Source organism: Dreissena polymorpha, chromosome 2 (genome assembly GCF_020536995.1).
Source record: "Dreissena polymorpha isolate Duluth1 chromosome 2, UMN_Dpol_1.0, whole genome shotgun sequence".
Lineage (NCBI taxonomy): Eukaryota > Metazoa > Mollusca > Bivalvia > Myida > Dreissenidae > Dreissena > Dreissena polymorpha.
Window position 1 is genome coordinate 11938320 of NC_068356.1, and position 9448 is coordinate 11947767.

Consider the following 9448-nt stretch of genomic DNA (forward strand, 5'->3'; position numbering starts at 1 on the left):
ACAGTAAAGTTTAATGATCCCACTGCACAATCTGGAGATATGCAGGAATCAGATCCTGTCTATTCTTGAGCCCAAAGTTCAGACACAAATAAGTGAATTACTATTGTCAGCGTGTCAACTTTCTCAAGTTTTTTAGCTCACCTTACCACAACATGCTCATGGAGTGATTTTGTGATCACAGGTATGACATCAACCCATCAAAAAGTAGCTGCATCAGGGTTAACCCGAAAAGCCCGACCCAAGTCCTGACTTTATACTTGAAGGCACTAGCATCCCACTAGATATGTCCACTACTCATCTTGAAGAACACAGAAATACCAAGTGCAAAGTGAACAAGAAAGATAAAATAGAGCTAAGAAGGCGCACAGCCTACTCGCTCATGGGGGCAGGCTTCAATGGAAAGAACGGACTGAAACAATCTGTAAAAGCCCGCCTCTGGTCCACCTTCGTAGTACCTAGAATGTTATACGCCCTGGAGGTCCTACCCTACAGTCAGGCCGATCTCAAAGCCTTAGAAGCATTCCAGTTGAAAACCTTAAAGCAAGTACAACATCTAGCAGACAGGACTTCTAACGTTGCTGCCCTGTCTCTGTTAGGTATTTTGCCTAATAGAGCTCAATTATGCAAAAACACACTTAATCTGTACTACAGTATAATCCAGACACCAGGGACAGTTTAATACAAGGTGGTCGAGAGACAGCTGGCCATGAAATTGCCAACAGATCATAGTTTCTTCTCCAGTATCCGCAGACTGCTCCATACCTATAACCTGCCGACAGCGTACCAACTCTTCGAGAGCCCCCCTAGCAAAGAGGTGTGGAAAGCCAAACTAAACAGTGCAGTGGACCAGCATGCCATTGCGACCTGGAAGGAAGATATCCAAGAAAAACCTTCCTTAAGGTACATCCAATACAGATGCCCTCTCTGTCGGGACATCCTAAGAGCAGAAACCAGAGCAAAGCTGTTGACAGGAACCTACACCCTACAAGCTAACATAGCAGTTTTCAATCAATACGCTGTAAGTCCAACTTGCACACTTTGCAACACAGAACCTGAATGCAGAGTGCACTTTATAGCTAAGTGCCCCACGTCTAATGCCGTGAGAGACAAATACAGAGCCCGCCTCCATGAGTGCTTGCGCTTACAGGGAAGAGAAGAACCGCTGGAGCTAGTGAACAACGCAGATAGTTTCAAACAGCTGATCGTTGACAGCACACAACCAAGTGTCAACAACGGACACCTTCCCTCAGAGAAGGAGATAGAATCCATAGATCTGCTGTCCAGAGAGTACATCTAGAGTATCCATCTACTTCGGTGCCGTGAGCTAGCAAAGGGGTTATAATCACTTTAACAGTAGCGCTAACGCATATCTGTCGCGATTTTAGATTTTAATGTATTTGCTTTCAACTCTTAACTTTTACCCCATATGCGTTAGCTGCTACTATGCTTTTAAGCAAAGATTGTCTTATACTAGAGACCGAACTTTACGGAGACACACTAGTCGACAAACTCTGTAATATATATATATATATATATATATATATATATATATATATATATATATATATATATTTTATTGCCAATCCGTCGCTATTATCCTTTTAGTCGGTGTACCGGATTTATTTTTACATTTAATCTTGATGGACACTTTTTAACATCCGGCTACCTGATATAATGTTCAAAGGTATGTTTTTATCGCGTACGTATATAAATTTGTGATTGTGAGGATTCATTCATTCTGTGCGACAGCATCAGACACTACCAGAGGCCGCCAACATCAGACTACCAAGGACCGAACTACTAGCTCTACACCTTGGGTACTTCGACAAGTCAACGGGGGAATACATACGGAATATTACGCTAGTCAATTGTTCCAAGAGTTTGTATCACCCGAGTCATTCTATACATAGATGGTGACGTCACTACGTTATTATCACCTCTATACTTAGACGCATCACGCACCTCCATTTGGAGGCATTTATGACTACGACACAAAGAAGTCCGCGGATGAATGAAGAATTTGCTTTATAAGTAAACTTTCATGTTATGATTTAAAATTTAAGTATAATTTTGTTCATTCTTACGGTCTTATGTAAGTATCAATTAAAATTTTCGTAAGTTTTCAACAATTTCGCTCTTTTTTCATTTTTTTTTAAACTGTACTTTCACTTTCGGTTGTATAACAACATGTATCCTTTATTGACGAAAGTTTGCAATGAAATAGCGTTTTCAAAACCGCTTAAAAAGTTTCAGAAGGTGTATCTGATGCATGTTATGAATAGACACAATGTCATAGCTATATTGCCGACTAGTATGGGAACAATTTGGTATTTCAAGTGGCTCCATTTGAATTGCAAGAGAAGTTCAAATTGACTTGTTCAGTTTGTTAAATTTTACACCCTAATTATATATTTTTTTATAAGTGCCTGATAGATTTTTTTCTTTAAATAATTGAGATCAATGAAAATTTTAGTAAACGCACAGCATTGATGTTCTATGATGGTCATTTTTTAGTGGAATAGTATGTTACAATAAAACAATTATAACTATTGTATTAATGAATTTAGATTAGGTGTCATCTTTAAATGGGGTAGTAATTCATTATATGAGATTAGCACATTACATAGTTGAAAAAATAAATAACACTTTAATGACTTACCATAGTAAAATAAAGTAGCATAGAATATGTTGCAGGTCATAAAATGTAAAACTGAAATTGAAGAAGCTTTACAAATATTTTACACTGACAACACTGCTGGTTTTCCAAAAAAAAAATCCTTCCTATCTACCTCCCCTAGTTTTTTGGGGCAAATTTAAATATTATTAATATAATTGAGTTAAATTATTAAAATATCAATATGTTTTGATTACATTAGCTTATTATATTATTAATAATAAATACTTTGCAAGGAAAGTCCAATTCTGTTTTAATTAGTCTTAATTAGGTACTAGTAAAATTGAAAATATCAGTGACATCCAAAACTTGGCTTATATGCGTATGAATGCATATTTTCTTTGACAGTTACATAGTACCCTATTTAATTGGATTAAAAACAACAAAAAACTATAGTTTTACAACCCAGCCCAAGTTGACTCAAACTGAATTAATTCATCAATTGATCCTATTTAATTATATTTAAAACAACATGTGTAAGATTTTGAGAATATCCCATGTATTCCTCTAGTATTCCTCTAGTACACCAACATGCACGTCTTTCTAATGATTTACATGCACTCCTTAAACAGTTTAACAAAAATAATGAATGATTAATCCAAAGAAAACAACAAACAAGCTGCTTCATATAAAAAGTTTATTACATAAGATTACATAAGCAAATTAATCATTTTGATAATAAATCAAGATTATACTTCAACCAAACCATTATAAATTTATTGTGGGGTGGGGGGGGGGTAATGTAAGCACTAAAACTAAAATGGGGGAAATGTCTGGGGAGGGAACATCTTAGGGCGGGCGTCCGGAATTCCGGCTAAGGGGGACAGTGTTGTTAATGTGTCTTTAGAAGAAATAACTGAAGGAAAGTACTTATTGGTGTATGCCCATCCAGAAGCATTTCTGAGCATATCAATTGGAACAGCAATATTGAATGCATTTGAAAGAGATATAACTGTTTCATGAATTGCTTTTGTTGAAGCCCACAAGTCATGGTCCTTTAATGGTAGCTTTCCTATTAGGGAATTTTATACTTATTTTTTACTCTACAATCTAGCTCTTTTGTCATAAAATGAGAAGTTTTATTAACCAACAGGTTTTGTGTTTGAACCTCACAAATTTTATAATACCAAAGTCCCATCATATAATCCTCATCACAATCAGCAGCAGCATTATCATATTCATCATCATCATCATCGTTAGCAGCAGCATCATTGTGTTGTATTATCAGAATTCAATACAAATACAAACACAACCATTACAACTCTTACTACTACTACTACTACTAATTAATTAATTATCTACTACTACAACAAGAACAACAACTACGACTACTACTACTGATCTTACTTCTACTACTACTAGTCTACTACTACTAGTCTACTACCCAGCGGACATCATTCTCTACACCATAGCGACCATGAATTAATATTTGATGCCATGTACAACATAATTCACCTTATTACACAAAACATGGAATACACAAAATGAATGAAAATGCTTTAAAATAAATGCAAATTTGAAATTTGAAACAAAACAACCTAAGCAATACATAATAAGAAACACTACATTATTGAAACACTGATACCATGAACATTTTAGGGTGTAACACCTTATGTACATGTACCAGACCTTTTATGTACTACCGGCACTTTGAAACTTTACGTACCACCTACATAAAATATAGGTGTTATTTCCATTCATTCATAGCAGTCCTAATGAATTAAGGTCATTCTCTAAACATGATTAAAGTCTAAAGAAGGAAATAATTTGATTTTTTTACAGTTTGAACATTAAGGTCATTCTCTCTTCTCTTCAAAGTATCACATTTCAATTATACAATATAATACAAACATTTTAGACTTTATAATCCTTAGTCAGGATAAGATAAGAGACAAATGAATTTTTATAATTTACTTCAATTTCAGGTAAGACTAATAAATCATTTATTAAGTACTACATGTACTTGGGCTAATAAATTAAACTAAGACACTCAGTGACACTTAGACAATCTGACAAAATATAAAATCTATGGCTAATATAGATCTATAAGTCTAAATTCATAAATACTATCACACAAAATACATTTCATCAATAACACACATTCATATTAAATTAGTTATCTCTTTATATTATAACTATGGTACATAAAGTGTCAGATAGTGGTACATAAAGTGTCGGTACATAAACGGACTGGTACGTAATGTGTGACATTCAACATTTTAAAAATCAGTTAACAATATATGGACTTCATTGTTTTGCATATACGCAATCAAAGCATATTTATTAAAAATTAAAACACACTGTTCATGGCTGTATCTTTTTATTTATACATGCATCAACTATTCTGGTTATTAATACATTTTTAAAATTATATATAAACAAGAGCACCACATTATGGGTGCCAAGCTAGGCTGCGGTGCAGTTTTGAATAAATGAAATTTATTAAAACAATTTTTAGAGGTTAGTGACCTTGACCTTTGACCGAGTGACCCCAAAATGGGTGTGGTGTGTAGAAATCATCAAGGTGCATATACATGTGAGGTTTCAATGTTTTAGGTGGAAGCACTTTGATTTTTGAGCCTATGTAAAGGTTTTAGCACGACGCGGACGTCTGACGACGAGCTGTCTATGACAATACCTAGGGTTTTCCCCGAAAACAGCCGAGCTAAAATTGAGCGCCATTAGTCCAATTTTTTGACGCTCTTAAATATTAAGCTACTTTTTATATGGGTAATGTTTGTAGCAAAGAATTTAGCCCATATAAAAAGTATCTCTAAATTCTTTGCGCGTCTTATAAATAAGACTAGAGCGCCATATAAATTAAATGGAAAACATACATTATGTCATTGTCAAGAAAAATAAAGCTGTAAAAATCTCACCTGCTCGTCTTTGATGTTGCAATTAGCACATTCAGCATTTTCAGTATCTACTAAATAAATATATGAAAGTGCCAAATGTCCAAGATACCATGACGTCCTCCTCAAAATGTTAGATCCTTTGAACTCCATTTATTTTATCCCTGATTAATCCTCTCACACATGAGGCCGGTCCTCGGATGTTTCGCCCCCAAGACGTTTCCGCCCTGGTCGTTTCGCACCTGGTCGTTTCGCCCCCATATTAGGTGCGAAACGACCAGGGACTAGGTGTTGAGTAGTTTAATTGGTGACCATTATATAATCATCATAGAAAGTACCCTGAATCAATAATGTAAGTATATTAGTGGAACACTAGGTGTTGAGTAGTTAAATTGGTGACCATTATATTCAATAATGTAAGTATATCACGCATTTATCCGACAAAGGGTAGGTGATAAAAGCAATTAGCCACCATAAGTATATATATTAATGTAAAATGAATGCAGATATTTTTTTAATTGACTTGATAATCACAATCCAATCAATTTGATATGAGTATCTTTTATAAGCGGGTTATATAGATATAGATATATATATATGAGGCAATTGACCGTAAATTTAAATAGCATGAGTCTTAAATTAACAAAGCATTTCATTCCCTCATTCTGTAATTGTGATAAAACAGGTGTTAGTTATGGTAGCTATAGCGCTTACCATTTGTAGAAAACGAAATGTGAAAACATTTGGAGATCTGTATTAAAAGAATAACAGTGCTGCTATATATTGTAATATAAATAATTACGACTCATTCAGTTTATAAATGTGCTTTGCTGTAATTTATTATTGTGTGCTATGTATACTCGAATACACTATGTGTTCTGTTCTATTATATTCCAAAAAATATTCATTTAGTGCAATTTCATATTTAATACAATACAATGTATGGAAATAAAACAGTTGGTTTCTTGTATGCGTGATATTCTATTAGTATTACTATTTATTAAATTCAATTAAAATGACTTTGTAAATGGAAATAATAATAAGAAAGTGATGACATGTGTAAATAAGTAGTAGTGTTGCTTATTTTATCTAAATAGCAGCGATAGTATATTTATTATCTCTGTTATATAATGTACTTGTGTATAGTAAGAAATTCTAGTCATAAGTTGATGGTATATTGAATATATTTTGTGTATAGAATCTATTATATAGGAAAAATACAGAAAGCCACTGTTAACCAGTTCACTTAGGTCGTCGCTCTTTTACATCATTTTTCACTATGCGCATTAGTACCCAGTTTTACAAACACCAGTGTTTTATCAACTTCAATATTTTATAACAGGTGTTTAACATAAGGTTAACAGGGGCAAATCTGTAAGATTGGCCATGCATGTTTGTAAATTGTGTTATTTTATGTATTATTATATTGTACATGTCATGGACGAGAAATAAACCTTGAAACTCTATGTTTAAGTCGTAAGACATAATTAAACATCTTAATTGCGATAAGTTCGATTGATTAACTTGACAGCTTACGCACAAAGTGGTGCTTAGGCAACAATCAATTACTGACATCCGCCTTCGATTGTCAATAAATAAACAAATCAGTTTTCTTTTAAAGTGCTCCCTAAATGGATATTTGATAAACAGTATGAACAGGTGTTATAAACATGCCATTCAATGCGGACAGTTTATCTTAACATTGCCACTAATCCGATGTTGTTGCGTAATATTTTTTTAACTATCAGATAAAGATCGTCGTGTATTCGCTTAACAGTAAAAATGATTTTAAAAATGTCGTTTTTTTAGGGTTATTATTATTATTTATTTATAATGAAATGATAATTCAACTTGTTCATCTATGTACTTGATTTACTAATAAAACGATATACATTTACTTATTATAAAAAAGTTATTATATAATCCATCGATATATTATATGTAATTAATTAAATAACATTGCTATAGTCTAAGTAGTTTTGTATGTAGTTGACAAAAAGACAGTAATTCATCAGTACTTAATCTATAAAATTATATCTTAAATTGTAATACGAGAAAATTGAAGAATTATTTACTTATACAAACATTAAATTACATGGCAGTAGTTTTGTATGTATTTTTTCGTATTAATTTATAATAGTGAAAAGTCTATGTAGAGCTCTATTTTCGCGTTCTGCTAGTGTTTGGGCTGTTATACCTAAGTATTTAAAGGATGTCACTATTTCTAATAATTCTCCGTAAAGGTAGAAGTTGTAATTTGTATGGCGATTACTTTTTTCTTAGATCGAGGCCTTTGTTTTAGATGTATTTATTTTAAGAGACGCTATGCAGTAATTAAACAATAATTCCTTCGTTTCACAGGTATTTCTCTTGAGGAATACAAAGCCGCTGTGACGTCAGGATGCGAGCTTGACTTCGTCTGCAGTCCTTGTTCTAAAAAAGAACAGACACATAGATCAGAGGCCGATATTGATGTCGATGACTTTGCTGCAAATTGGGAAATGGGATTCGACATAAGCGACATTCATGACAACGTCACCGACGAGGACTTGGACAGTACGCGGGCAGAAGGCAATGGAAACGTGGACGATGACGGCGCTATTGACGGTGATCACATTACCGGAAACGAAATGGACGACACAACTGGAAACGGGGACGATGACGGCGATATTGACGGACCGCCAGACATGGAGTGATGTACGCTGTCGAACTCACCTACCTGCGTGCCTGCGGAAAACTACTGAAATATCGAATGTGTTCAAATAGACCCTACGGACATTTCTTCGTGTTGTCATGTTTATGTACTTCATAAACTATATAAATAAAATATGCTTTCATTGTCGTTTTATGTAACTAAACTTCTAAAAAATGATAATTAAGTGACACAAGTTGCATTAAAATGTCAGAAAAAAAACATGAAATATATATTAAAACATGTAATTATAACATAAATAATACTTGAAAAATATGCATTTTTAATTCATATTGTCACATTAATTCAGATGCTGTTTAAAGTCTTGTTTTCTTTTCAAGGCAGACACAGGAGCAAGAAATTAATCATTAATGTTACTTAAAAACATATAACATTAAAATTTTAAGTTAGCTGTAGAGTAATACAAGCCTTTTTTTTTAAGAAATACTTTTGAAGCTTAATTGTGTTAATATGAAATTTCATGAAGAGAACAAAACTATATCTCTCAGTGACTAACACAATCAAATTGGTCATAGTGACTGCTCATTGTGTTTCGAAGTTACATGATTACATGTTCTTATACTGAACTCACTTGCATGACTTTAATGGATGTAATCTAATTTCATTGTGAAGAATTGCCCATCTCCTTTTCTAAATCGTTTTATGTAACTAAACTACTGAATTATCGTATGTGTTCATCGCGATGTTTTACAACACTGTAATTCTACGTTATTTTATGCCAAATAAATAAACAAATAGACTCTACGGACTTTTCTTTGTGTTGCTTATACGCTGTTGTGTTTATGTAGTTCATAAAATATATAAATAAAGAATGCTTTCATTGTCGTTTTATGTAACTAAACTACTGAAATATCGTATGTGTTCATCACGTTGTTTTACACTGTTATTCTACGTTATTGTATGTCAAATGAATAAATAGGTCAGAAAAAATATCTCTTTTTAGTTTTTTGTTACTACTCTAGAGTCTAGACTATAAGTTTAGTCATTGACGTGATAAATATCCTCTTAATAAAATTATATAATGGTCATCAATTAAACTACTCAACAACTATTGTTCCGCTAGTATGGGGGCGAAACGACCAGGTGCGAAACGACCAGGGCGGAAACGTCTTGGGGGCGAAATAACTAGGGTGCGAAAAGACTTGGGCGCGAAACGTCTGTAAATCCATGAGGCCTACATGTAAGATTCCTTGTAATGTTCACAGC

The 9448-nt window shown here is 33.6% G+C and overlaps 1 long non-coding RNA gene across 1 annotated transcript; it reads left to right on the forward strand.

The window, feature by feature from the left end:
- Positions 1-5726: 5726 nt before the first annotated feature.
- LOC127865897 (uncharacterized) lies at positions 5727-8032 on the forward strand. Its single transcript, XR_008042814.1, has 2 exons — positions 5727-5945; positions 7891-8032. It is a non-coding gene; the product is annotated as an uncharacterized LOC127865897 (long non-coding RNA).
- Positions 8033-9448: the final 1416 nt, after the last annotated feature.